At 39.3% G+C, this 13,174-nt stretch overlaps 1 pseudogene; it reads left to right on the top strand.

Annotated features, from left to right (window-relative positions):
- Positions 1-1,446: 1,446 nt before the first annotated feature.
- Positions 1,447-7,681, top strand: LOC129622695 (60S ribosomal protein L35a-like; annotated as a pseudogene).
- Positions 7,682-13,174: the final 5,493 nt, after the last annotated feature.

The following is a 13,174-nucleotide window of genomic DNA, read 5'->3' as shown; positions in this document are numbered from 1 at the left end:
GCCCATCAGGCTCCCCTGTCCCTGGGATTCTTCAGGCAAGAACACTGGAGTGGGTTGCCATTTCCTTCTCCAATTCATGAAAGTGAAAAGTGAAAGTGAAGTTGCTCAGTCCTGTCCGACTCTTTGCAACCCCATGGACTGCAGCCTACCAGGCTCCTCCATCCATGGGATTTTCCAGGCAAGAGTACTGGAGTGGGGTGCCATTGCCTTCTCCGTTCTGGCCCTTACCTTTTTGGAAATAAAAGCCAGAAAGGAAAGTATTTTGCATGCTATTTTTATTTTCTGTCCTTCCTACCACATACCTCCGTTGAAGTAGAGCAGGCTACCCCTTAAGTTGGAGTGAAAGAAAAAGGGTAAGTGAAAGAAAATGTGAGAGAGAAAAATAATGGACATTTCAACATTTTATCCAGCCACATTTAAATCCTCTTTTCTGGCATGTAGGAGTCTGTATATATATATTTCTGGGATCATGAGCAATTAAGTGGTGATGAGTAATCAGCATTCAGAAGTTCCTTTTGATTTTGTTTTCCTCATACTTTTAAAAAACTATGTAAGAAACACATATTCAGTGTAGAAAAATAAAAAGACAAATATTAGACTAAATTAAAAATTACTTGAAATCTCAGAAATAATCCCCCTACTCTAACATACCATCAACCAGTCAATGGAAGAAACCAAGAATAGAAATAGGGAATGAAGCACTGAAGCATGTGAAACTCCAATTCCAGAAGATTCTGAGACTCAATGCCTGTCTTTCTTGGGGCTTGGTGGTTTCATGTTTTGCCACGGTTGATGTACAGTGTCACATTAACCATCCCTACTGGATAACACTCTTTGGTTGTAAGTGACAATAAAACCCAACTCAGGTTTATTTATACAGAAATAAATAGAAATAGGATATCTGCTCAAACTGTATAAATCTGAATGCCAGCACTACATGATCTTTAGCATGTTATCACCTCTTAAAGCCTCTGCTTCCTCATCTGGAAAATGGCACCTCTCTTCTTGTGAGATTGTTACAGGGAAATGAGGCGTGTGCCTGGCACATAGTAACCACTCCATGAATGGTAGCTAGTGTCTGCAGTAATTAAATAGTATTTGGTTTCCTGAAGAGTGGGGAAAGTTGTGTGGCTAGCATTTTACTACTAGAGGAAGTTGAAAGGCAGGAAACGGGGAATGAGGCAGAGCTTTCCTTCTTATGTGTTCTTATCCTCATGAAGTCCACCACGACTATGCAAAGATTGCTGGTGTGGACAGCCGTGTGCTGACATCCTATCTTACCCACAACGCCCCGAGTGACTATTTCCTGATTAACAGGCAGACTTCTGTAGCCAGAGTCCAGGAAAACTCCATATTTCATCAATCGCGAAAGGAGACTTTGCCAGAGCTTACCGGGAGAGCTGAGAACTCTGCAGTTTGAGATGGTGGTTTCTACATCTCAAAAGGATGCCGAAACCTGTGTCAGACACCTCTGAGAGCTTAAAGCTGCTCCTTCTACCCAGGGTACCATCAGGAAGAAATAAGTTTCCCCCTCTATCCCTCTTGAGTTCTTGTGGCTGAACGAGCAATAAAATTGACACAAGAGAGATTAACAGAAGAAGAAAAGATGAGTTTAATTCATGTTCATGGAGGTCTCATTGAAATGGGACCTAAGAAGTAGCCAAAGAAGACAGCTTTTATACATTTTAGAAAAGAAACAATAATTTTGAGAGGAATTGGCAGGAAGAAGAAACTTAGGTTTGGGTGCTTAATTAGTTAGGAATTTAAGCAAAGTTTGGGTTTGGGTGGAAGATTATTAAATAAATAATAAATTTTGTCTACATAGGCTTCTTGGCTTTTGGCTTTGAATTTCCTGTCCCTGGTCATAAGGATGTCCTACCTTTTGGAGAAGGAAATGGCAACCCACTCCAGTACTCTTGCCTGGAGGATCTCATGGATGGAGGAGTCTGGTAGGCTGCAGTCCATGGGGTCACAAAGAGTCAGACTTGCCTGAGTGACTTCACTTTCACTTTCTACCTCTTAGTATAGGGAGGGCACTTTTCATATGGGAGATTTATTTCCTACTTTCGGGGAGACAGAAAGGAAGGTCAAAGTATCCCTCTTGCGTAATCCATTTCTTAAGTAGCTTTAATTCAAAAAATAATATGCCATTGAGACATGTTTTAGGGTGGCCTGCCCTGGCCCCAACAGCACACTCACACTTGCTGATTATGTCCTATGTCTATCTTTTTGTCTTTGCTGCTGCTACTGCTGCTAAGTCGCTTCAGTCGTGTCCGACTCTGTGTGACCCCATAGACGGCAGCCCACCAGGCTCCCCCGTCCCTGGGGTTCTCCAGGCAAGAACAATGGAGTGGGTTGCCATTTCCTTCTCCAATGCATGAAAGTGAAAAGTTAAAGTGAAATCGCTCAGTCATGTCCGACTCTTAGTGACCCCATGGACTGCAGCCTACCAGGGTCCTCCATCCATGGGATTTTCCAGGCAAGAGTACTGGAGTGGGGTGTCATTGCCTTCTCCGTTTTGTCTTTAGGGTCTACTTTATAAACCAACCAGAACTTTGTAAAAACATTTTCAGAAATGATTGCCTAAAATCTCTAATTCATAGGTTTTTCAACTTCTCTTACTAAAAATTCAAAGTTTCTTAATGGAATACTTATTAAAGTACACTGGGATATAGTCCATTCTTATCTCGGAACCAAATCAATGTCAATGCCTCAGTCAGAATTTGTGATGAACCAACATGTACAAATCTTCACATCTGCTTGAGGTGGCCTATAGGCCCCCAAAGGAAAGTACCATTTCTCATGAAGTCCCAGAAACAGGATGGTGAGGCCATAAGATGCCGTCTCTTTGCACACACCAGTTCTGTAGTCCAGGTGGAGCTGCCACCCATTTGAATCATGGCAGACAGGTTTTTCCTAAGTATGGCTAACTGAGTCACAAACTATAGCACCCCACTCAGTCCATTTGTGTGTCTTTTTTTCCTACCAAAATAAAACTCGCCATTAAAACTGAACAGCGATTGGACAATTTCTAATCTTAAATCTCTAATCTTATGCATGAAAGGCAACCTGCAATTTAGAGCAAGATTTACAGAGGTAGACACATCTCTTAGACTTTTTTCTTACCAATCTGCTTCAATAGATGGGAATCTTTGTTTAAACTGACTCCAGGTCTTTCTCTGTGTTTGAAGAAAGCACTAGTCTTTTGTGGTTTCTCCATGTCCCAGTTGCAACTTCCGGAACCCTGATAAGTGTCACCAAAGTTGGAATTTATAACTTTTGGGAGGCCCAGGCTTCCTCTGAGTGAGACATTTATCAGTCTTTGTTATCAAACCACTCGTTTCTTTGCTCTATGTGGTAAAGAAAGCAGTTTTCTGCTCCTGGCGACGTGGCAAAACTCTGAATAAGACAGCAGGATTATGGTCATAGCAGGTGCGTACAGCAGGGTTCTTCCCAAACTCCTTCCCTGTGGTCCTTTTCTAAACAGGAGTCATTGATTTCCCTATTCAAAGAGGCTGATCTATTTTGCCCCATCACAAGACAGAGAGTAGCTTAATGAATAAATTTAGTGTCCGAATGCAGCAGATTCTCTTACTTTCAAAAGTTTCCAGGACTTCTCTGGTGGTCCAGTGGTTAACAATCCACCTGCCAATGCAGGGGACACTGGTTCAATCCCTGGTCTGAGAAAATTTCACATGCTGAGGAGCAACTAAGCCTGTGTACTACAACTACTGAGCCCCTGAGTCTAGAGCCTGTGTTCCTGAACAGGAGAAGCCATTGCAAATAGAAGCCTGCACGTCACAAGGAAAAGTAGCTGCCCCCCCTGCCCAATCCCCTCCGAAAGCCTGGGCAGCACCCAAGACCAGCGCAGAAAAAAAGAAACAAAAACCAAAAACCCACACAGAACGAAACAAAAACGTTTCCAGATTATTATTATTTTTTAATGATCCGTTTTATTTTATTCTGCCTGCTGCATAGGCTTTCTCTAGCTGCAGCGAGCAGGTTCAGGAGTGGCAGCTTGTGGTCCCCAGAGCTTGCGCTCCGTAGTTGTGATGCACAGGCTCAGCTGTCCCATGGCATGTGGGAAGTCCTCCCCACACCAGGGAAGGAACCCATGTTCCCTGCATTGACAGGGGGATTCTTAACCACCGGACCACCAGGGAAGTCCTCCAGACTACTTCTACCACAGCCATATTAATTTCTTGAAATTAATTTTTACTTTTGTATAGAAACATATAGCTTTAAATATTAAATTATTCCAAAAGTCTCATAAGGAAAAACAGCTACCCTTGTCCAGTTAACTTTATTTTTTAGTTCTTTCTTTTCTTTAGTGTTTATCTCTATTTTTCTATGGATATGCATATATGTAATTGGTTGGATGACCTAACTATGGGCTTTCTCACTAGTTAAATGGATATTGTTTTCTTGCTACTTCCTTCTTTTTTCCAGTAACTTAACTCAAATTCTTGGTTAAATCCATTTCCAGTATTATAATTATTATGATTATATAAATACTATTCATTGCAAAGCCAAGAACTATTCCTCCTTTCCTGTAAACATTTTGATATTATTAGGGTTAATAATTGCTCTTCCACCCCTCTGCCCTCTTTTGCTTAAATGTCTTGGTTCTAATGGTCAGATTCTTAACACAATTGTTCACATAGTTAAATGTATCAGATAACTTCTCAGATAACTTTCAGACAACTTTTCTGCCTCCATTACCTAGCTCCAAGCAAATGTCTTACTCTCTGGGCCAGTTATGTAGCTACAGCTCTGGAACTTCCCTTCATAAACCTGGAAATTGCCTGTGCCTGAGTCTGATACCTAGATGACATGACTTTCTCTTTTGGGGTTTATTAACTGCCTCATTTTTCATGGATCGCATTTTCAAATAGCTTCTTGAGAAAAAAATACATGGGAGAAAAGTCTTTTGAGACTTTTCAAGCCTGAATTTTCCTTTATCTTCATAGCTGATAGATAATTCAACTGAGTATAGAATGGACTGAAAATGTTTTTTTTTTTCCCTTAGAATCTTGAACACATTCTTCCATATTTTCTAGTTCCTTATATTACAGTGGAGGAATGGCCCTTCTTATTCATAGTTATTTTGATATAACTTTTTCTTTCACTTTAGAAACCTCTATTCATCCCTGGTGTTCTGAAATGTTATCATGATGTGGACTGTATTCTTTGTACTGGCACTCAATGAGCTCTTTTAATCTTGAAACTCAAGTCTTTTGATACAAAGAATTGTTCATAAATTATTTGCTTAATGAATATCTTCCTTTCTCAATTATCTGTTTTCTGTTTCTAGAATTCCACTTGTTCTCATGGTTGTTTTTCACCTTGAGGATCTTTTTCGAATGTCTGTGAATCTTTAGCTGTTTGTTAAGGTTTGATTCGATCACTAAAAAGTTAATCAGGGCTCTGTGTGCATATGTAGGATTCTTCTGGTGATCTTCACTGTAGGACTGTGGTTCTCAATAGGGACAGATCCCATAAAAGGCATTTTGGAAGTTGTGAGAATTTTTAAAAGAGTTATTGGGGTTCTGTGACATAAAAAGAGATATACATATTTGGTCTTTGCTCCTGGTTCCTGACACAAAGCTCCAAAAATCTTTCCAATTTCCTGAGTAATAAGCATGCTAGGAGTGTCTTACTCATGATGCAGGATGGTCACCAGAAGGTCCAAGTCATGATTAGAGGCTTGGAAATTTCCTCACCTCCTATCCTCTGGGGAGAGAAGAGGGGTTAGATATTGAATTAATAATCAGTCATGTTTACATGCTGAAGTTGCTATAAAAATTCCTAAACTATAGTGTTCAGAATGTTTCTGGGTTGGCAAACAACATTGAGGAATTGGGAAGCTGTGCGTGTGTGTTAGTTGCTCAGTTGTGTCCTACCCCATGGACTGTAGCTTATGGATGTAACCCTCCCGGCTCCTCTGTTCTTGGAATTCTCCAGGCAAGAATACTGGAGTGGGTAGCCATTCCCTTCTCTAAGGGTTGGGAGGGTGATGCATCCCAAATTCCTTGGGGACAGAAGCTCCAGCGCTCAGGACCCTTCCAGAATTCATCTTATGCACTTCTTCATCTTGCTGTTTGTCTGTATCCCTTATCATACTCTAAAAAATAAACTTTTAAATGTCAGCTAATGTTTCTCTGAGTTTTGTGAGTCACTACAGGAAATTATCAAACCTGACGAGGGGCTTGTGGGCATCCCGATTTGATCAGAAGTACAGGTGACAACCTAGGATTTGTGATTGGCGTTGAAACTGGGGGCAGTCTCGTAAGGCTGAGATATTAACCTGTGGGGCCTGCACTAATTCTGAGTACTTAGTGTCAAAACTGAATTGTAGTATGACTAATTGGTGTTGGAGAAATTAGCAGGTGAGAGGAGGAACCTCACACATTTGATGACAGAGTGTTATGAATGTAGAGAAATGAAGTGGCCTGCTAGTATATAATATATGGGGGACAAAAATGCTAGCTGACTTGCCAAACAGTCCCATAAAACAAAGACTGCCATAGGTCTAGGGTTGCCAGATAAAATAAGGTCACTCAGTTGAATTTCAAATGTCAGATAAGCAACAAATATACTTTTTGTATCAGTATGTCTCATATATTGCCTTTTTATCTGGCAACTTCCTCTGTGTTCTATTTCACTCTTAATGTCCTCCTGGACAGTTATTAAGTCATTTTTAGTTATTTGATTCAGGATATCAACACTATTTAATATAAACACACCAAATTTTTTTTTTTTTGCATAGATTTGCTGTACCTTGAGATTTCCATAGATTTTAATTTCTTCTTTTTTTCATTTCTAAGAATGTAGCTACCGTATAAAACCAGGGGTGACTGGACTTTGTCTTGTTTTGAACTTGATCAGAGGTTGTTGTTCACCATTTAGAGAGACATGTCATGGACAATAGCCCTACTTGTGATCAAATACACTGATATTAGTCTGCAATTGTAGCTGTCGTATTCATGGAGATTCAAATACAAAGAATCATAAGAGACTACTAGTAACAATTACATGTCAACAAATTGAACAACCTAGAAGAAATGAATAAATCCCTAAAAACAACAATCTGTCGGGACTGAACCATGATGCAATAGAAAATGTGAACAGGGTAATTACTAGTAAGGAGATTGAGTGATTAATTAAAAAACCTCTTGAGGCTCAGCTATTTGCTCCTGCTGAGACACTGGTGTGGCTCCAAGGCTCTACCAGTTCATGATTTCTATGGATTCCAGCAACAGAGAGGACAGGATTGAGGGGATATGGGACTGATGGTGCTGGTCGCCTGACCTTCAGCCTGCTGGGAACAAGACTTCTAAAACAATAAATGTGTCTGGAAGGCTGTGGTCCAAGGCTATTGTTGCTGGTTTTAATCAGGGTCTATGGAACCAGAGGGAGCACACAGCTCTCCTGAAAACTGAAGGTGTGTATGTCCAAGATGAAATTGAATTCTATCTAGGCAGGGCATGTGCTTATGTGTACAAAGCAAAGAACAACACAGTAACTCCTGGCAGAAAATCCAACAAAACCAGAGTTATCTGGGAAAAGACAACCAACACTCAGGAACAGTGGCAGAGTTCATGCCAAATTCGGAAGCAACTTTTGTGCTAAGGCCATTAAACACAGAATTCATGTGATGCTTTTTCCTTCAAAGATATAAATTTATTGAAAAGTGAATAAAAATGTAGATTAAAAAAAAGCAAATCTCTCAACAAAAGAAAGTCCAGGGCCAGATGTCTTCACTGGTAAATTCAACCAAATATTCAAAGAAGAATTAGCACCAATCTTTCTCAAACTTATCACAAAATAGAAGAGGAAGGACTCTTACAATCTCATTTTATGAGGCCAGCATTACCCTGATGTCAAAATAAGACAAGGATTCCACAAGAAAAGAAAATTACATGCCAATATCCCCGATGTACATAGAGGCAAAATCCTCAACAAAATATTAGCAAATCAAATTCAACAATACATTAAAATGATCATTCACCATTATTAAGTGGGGTTTATCCCAGGAATGCAAAGATGGCTCATCATCCACAAATCAGTCAGTGTGATATACTACATTGACAAAAAGCAGGGTAAACATCGTATGATCATCTCGATAGATGCAGAAAAAGCATTTAACAAAATTCAACTTATGATTAAAAACTCTCAACAAAGTTGGTATAGAGGAAACATGCCTTAACATGAAAAGGCCATATACGACAAGTCCATAACTAGCATCATACTTAATGGTGAAAGCTGAAAACTTTTCATCTAAGATCAGGAACAAGACAAGAATTTACCCTCATCACTTTTATTTAACATAGTATTGAAAGTCTTAGCCAGAGCAATTAGGCAAGAATAAGAAATAAAAGTTGTCCAAATTGGAAAGGAAGAAGTAAAACCATCACCAGTCAACATGATATTATATGTAGAAAACTCTAAAGACTCCATCAAAAAATTGTTATCTAATGAACAAATTCATGAAATTTGTAGGATACAAAATCAGTATACAAAAATATGTTGCATTTCTAAAACAGTAATAATGAGCAATTGGAAAGGGAAATTAATAAAACAATTCCATTTGCAATTGCACTAAAAAGAATAAAATATCTAGGAGTAAATTTAGCTAAGGAGGTAGAAGACCTGTGTATGGAAAAGCACAAGACATTAATGAAATAAATTAAAGAAGATTCAAATAAATGGAAAGATATTTCATGCTCATGGACAGAAATAATTAATAATGTTAAAATGTCCCTAATACTCAAAGCAATCTAGCACAATGTAGCAATCAAGCACATTCAGTGCAATGCTTATCAAAATTCCAATGACATTTTCCATAGAAATTGAACAAACAATCCTAAACTTTGTATGGAACTAAGAAATACTCTAAATAGCCAAAGTAACCTTGAGAAAGAAGAACAAAGCTGGAAGCATCATGCTTCCTGATTTCAAATTATATTACAAGCTGCCGCTGCTAAGTCACTTCAGTCATGTCTGACTCTGCGTGACCCCATAGAAGGCGGCCCACCAGGCTCCCCTGTCCCTGGGATTCTCCAGGCAAGAACACTGGAGTGGGTTGCCATTTCCTTCTCCAAAGCAATAGTAATCAAAGTAGTATGGTATTGGCATAAAAACTGACACACAGATCCATGGATCAGAATTCTGATAAAGGGATCAGAATAGGAGCCCAGTTTATAGCCATACCACCTTGAATGGACCTGATCTTATCAGAATAGGGAATCCAGAAATAAACCATATATTAATCTATGACAAAGGAGCCAAGAATACACAATCAAAAAACTGGACAGTCACATGGAAAAGAATGAAAATGGACCAGTCTTACACCATATACAAAATTAATTCAAAATCGATTAAAGACTTAAATATAAGACCTGAAACCATAAAACTCCCAAAATAAAACATAAGTGGTAAACTCCTTGACATTGGTCTTGATGATGACTTTTGAATCTGACACTGGCAACAACAACAAAAAAAATGAAAGCAAAAATAAACAAGTGAGGTAACATCAAGTTAAAAAGCTTCTGCACGGTAGAAGAAATCATCAACAAATTAAAGTAAACCTACTGTTCAGGAAAAAATATTTGCAAATCATATATCTGATAAGGGACTAATATCCAGAGTGTATAAAGACCTTATAAAACTCAATATAAAACTCCCCACAAACAATCCAATTAAAAAATGAGCAGAAGATCTGAATAGGCATATTTTCCAAAGACATACTGATGATCACCAAGTACATGATAAGAAGATACTCTATGTCATTAATCATCAGGAAGATGCCAATCAAAACTGCCTACCCATGTTACCTTGTGCTTGTTAGAACAGATATTACCAGAAAAAATCAGAGATAACAAGTTTCATTGAGGATGTGGATAAAAATGATCCCTTTTGTGCTGTTGGGAATATAAATTGATACAGCCACTGTGAAAGTTCTTCAAAAAATTAAAAATACAGCTACCATATTGTCCAGCAATTACACTTATGGATATTAATCTGAAGAAGATGAAAACATTAACTCAAAAGGATATAGGCACCTCCATGTTCACTGAAGCATTGTTTCCAATAACAAAGATACAGAAACAACCTAAGTGTCCACTGATAGAGGAATAGGTAAGTAAATTGTGGTATATAAATGCAATGGAATATCATTCAGCCACAAAAAATGAATGAAATCTTGCTATTCATGACAACATAGATTGACCTTGTGGCCGTTATGTTAAGTGAAATAAGTCAGAAAGAGAAACACAAAGAGTGTTTTTTTCTCTCTTGTATGTGAAATCTAAAAAAGAAAAGAACCCTCCCCCTGCCAACCCAAACACATTTATAGAGAACAAATTGGTGGTTGCCAGAGGTGGGGATTGGGGAGCAGGAGAAAAGAGCAAACTGTTTGTATTTTAGGTTAAATAAATTGAACTTAGAAATAGAGGACAGAACTGTCTTCCCCTGAGATAAGAGAAGTTAAAAGTGTATGTGCAGCCCATGCTTCTCTGCATAGCCAGAGATAGGTAAGCCACTGATAGGAGAAATGATTTGGGAATGAGAACATGAGGAGAGAAGAGTAGATCTGAAATAAATGCTCTGGGAAGTATGAAAGGAAGAAATCATTAATAAGTGAGAGGCCCATCAGCAAGGGCCAACTTGAGTCTGCAACCTCTTATAAGAATCCTCTACAACAAAGGAGAAGAAGCAGAGAAAGTTGAGTTGAGTGACCATGAGTTAGGAATAGCCTGGCCAAAGATTTTCAGGAGGTGAAGAAATACCGAAAACAGTACTGAGGAGTTTTCAGTGGACTCTGTTTAGCTAGAAAGTAATGAACAAACTGGGTTGGAAGTTGTCCACTCTAAGAGAATCCCCATGGACAGAGGAGCCTGGCGGGTTACAGCCCATGCAGTTGCAGAGTCAGATACGACTGAGCGACTACGCACAGGTCAGCACATGTTCTTTGCATCCAAAGATGGTGAAGCTCTATACAGTTAGTAAAAACAAGACCTGGAGCTGACTGTGGCTCAGATTATGAGCTCCTTATTGCAAAATTCAGACTTAAATTGAAGAAAGTAGGGAAAATCACTAGGCCATTCAAGTATGACCTAAATCAAAGTCCTTATGATTATACAGTGGAGGTGATGAATAGATTCAAGGGATTAGATCTGGTAGACAGAGTGCCTGAAGAACTATGGACAGAGGTTCATAACCTTGTACAGGAGGCAGTGACCAAAACCATCCCAAAGAAGAAGAAATGCAAGAAGGCAAAGTGGTTGTCTGAGGAGCTTTTACAAATAGCTGAGGAAATAAGAGACGTGAAAGGCAAGGGAGAAAGGGAAAGATATATCCAACTGAATGCAAAATTCCAGAGAATTGCAAGAAGAGATAAGGCCTTCTTAAATGAATAATGCAAAGAAATAGAAGAAAATAATAGAATGGGAAATACTAGAGATCTCCTCAAGAAAACTGGAGATATCAAGGGACCACTTCATGCAAATTTGGGCACGATAAAGGACAAATAAGATTAGCTTAGGCCCAACAGAAGCAGAAGAGATTAGAAGAGGTGGCAAGAATACACAAAAGAACTATACAAAAAAAGCTGTTAATGACCAGGATAACCATGATGGTGTGGTCACTCACCTAGAGCTGGACATTCTGGAGTGTGAAGTCAAGTGGGCCTTAGGAAGTGTTACTCTGAAGAAGGCTAGTGAAGGTGATGCACTTCCAGCTGAGCTGCTTAAAGTCCTAAAAGATGATGCTCTTAAAGTGCTGCACTCAATATGTCAGCAAATTGGGAAAACTCAGCAGTGGCCACAGGATTGGAAAAGGTCAGTTTTCACTCCAATCCCAAAGAAGGGCAATACCAAAGAATGTACAAACTACTGTACAATTGCACTTATTTCACATGCTGGTTATGCTCAAAATCCTTCAAGCTAGGCTTTAGTAGTACATGAACCAAGAACTTCCAGATGCACAAGCTGGGTTTCAAAGAGGCAGAGGAATCAGAGATCAAATTGCCAACATTTATTGGATCATGGAGAAAGCAAGGGAGTTCCAGAAAAACATCTACTTCTGCATCATTGACTATGCTAAAGCCTTTGGTTGCAGGGATCACAACAAACTGTGGGAAATTCTTTAAGAGATGGAAGTAACAGACCACCTCAGCTGTCTCCTGAGAAACCTGTATGTGGGTCAAGAAGCAACAGTGGCAACTGGACCATGGAACAACTGTCTGGTTCCAAATTGGGAGAGGAGCAAACAAGGCTGTGTATTGTCACCCTGCTTATTTAACTTCTATGCAGTGTACATCATGTGAAATGCTGGGCTGGATCAATCACAAGCTGGAATCAAGATTGTCGGAAGAAATATCAACAACCTCAGATATGCAGCTGATACCACTCTAACAGGAGAGAGTCAAGAGGAACTAAAAAGCCTCTTGATGAAAGTGAAAGAGGACAGTGAAAAAGTTGGCTTAAAACTCAACATTCAAAAACTAAGATCATGTCATCTGGTCCCATCACTTCATGGCAAATAGATGTGGAAAAAGTGGAAGCAGTTGCAGATTTTTCGTTCCAAAATCACTGCAGACAGTGACTATAGCCATAAAATTAAACGATGTTTGCTCTTTGGAAGGAAAGCTATGACAAACCTAGACAATGCATTAAAAAGCAGAGACCTCACTTTGCTGACAAAGGTCTGTATAGTCAAAGCTATGATTTTTCCAGTAGCCATGTATGGATGTGAGAGTTGTACCATAAAGAAGGCTGAGCACCAAAGAATTGGTGGTTGCAAATTGCAGTGCTGGAGAAGGCTCTGAGAAGTCCCTTGGACTGCAAGAAGATCAAGTCAATCAAACCTAAAAGAAATCAATCTTCAGTATTCACTGGAAGGACTGATGCTGAAGCCAAAACTTCAATACTTTGGCCACCTGATGTGAAGCGTGAACTCACGAGAATAAAGACCCTGATTCTGGGAAAGATTGAAGTGAAGAGGATAAGAGAGCAGCAAAGGATGAGATGTTTAGATAGCATCACTGATTCAGTGGATACGAATTTGAGCAAACTCAGGGAGATAGTGGAGGACAGAGGAGCCTGATATGCTATTGTCCATGGGGTGCTAAGCACTCCTATTGTTCAGTAGGAGTCATGTGAAGTAACTGAAA

This window comes from Bubalus kerabau, chromosome 11, assembly GCF_029407905.1.
Source record: "Bubalus kerabau isolate K-KA32 ecotype Philippines breed swamp buffalo chromosome 11, PCC_UOA_SB_1v2, whole genome shotgun sequence".
Lineage (NCBI taxonomy): Eukaryota > Metazoa > Chordata > Mammalia > Artiodactyla > Bovidae > Bubalus > Bubalus kerabau.
This window is presented reverse-complemented; position numbering and strand designations above follow the sequence as displayed.